The 1,011-nt window shown below is 36.3% G+C and overlaps 1 non-coding gene across 1 annotated transcript; it reads right to left on the reverse strand.

The window, feature by feature from the left end:
* Positions 1-643: 643 nt before the first annotated feature.
* LOC115219963 lies at positions 644-750 on the reverse strand. The gene has a single exon (XR_003882391.1). It is a non-coding gene; the product is annotated as a U6 spliceosomal RNA (small nuclear RNA).
* Between the last annotated feature and the right edge of the window lie 261 nt (positions 751-1,011).

The following is a 1,011-nucleotide window of genomic DNA, read 5'->3' on the forward strand; positions in this document are numbered from 1 at the left end:
AGAGAACGACCCTTCATCAGTTGTTAGCTGTTTTTCTACTCTCGTATTTTGAGTATTTAACAACAATATACGCTTTCGATAAAACATTTGCTCCCGCAAAGCAAATTAGATGAAATTTGGGATTTTGCGGAGGGTCAAAATTGGTAACACAATCAGGACAGTGAAAATAAACAGGAAGGGCTGCTAAGCCTAAACAAGGTTGTGGTGGTGACCGCGTAAATATATATATTGGGTCATCTCATAAATAATGTGATTTTTTTCAATTGTATGAACTGAAAGTTGGAGGACGTCTTGTTTGTTTTTCCATCCGATTTAATGTCATGAACTTTTTACTTTGCATTTTAATGTTATCCTATCCATTTCCTGACCCTGTGTTCATATTGTATCATCCCCTCTATGTTTAGCCCTTGTGGCTGGAATAAAATCCTTATTCTTAGTGCAAGTTTAGAAGAGTGCAGTTCAATTTTAACAGTTATTTTTTCAAAGCTATAATGGAAGTGACAAAGGAGCATATTCAGCATAGATGGAAGAGCATTGTAGAAAATGAAGGAGAGTATATTTTAGATTAAAAGATAACTTTGTTTAAATCCTTAAAAATGTTTTAGTCCAAAGGCCGCGGCCATGCTGGGGCACCACCGCTGGTAAAAATATGGAACGCTTCACGAATTTGCATGTCATCCTTGCGCAGGGGCCATGCTAATCTTCTCTGTATCATTCCAATTTTAGTATATGTACTGCCGAAGCAAGTACATATTATCTTAATTTATCTTAATTTATCTTAATTTAAAAAAATAAAATAAGTATAAAAAAAACCCACATTATTTATGAGATGACTCAATCAGGGTACTGGCATCTTGGGTAGTCACCTTGGGTGCCATGTGTCAGGGAGCACCAAGGTGGGCGTGACAAAGACAAGGAAATTTCCACAACTGCAGCTGGGACTGAGATATTGAATAAATAAGTCAACATTCTAATATCTGAAAGCTGATGAACCAACTAAATGTTTTCTCC

The sequence above is a fragment of the Octopus sinensis genome, linkage group LG1 (genome assembly GCF_006345805.1).
Source record: "Octopus sinensis linkage group LG1, ASM634580v1, whole genome shotgun sequence".
NCBI classification, from domain to species: Eukaryota; Metazoa; Mollusca; class Cephalopoda; order Octopoda; family Octopodidae; genus Octopus; species Octopus sinensis.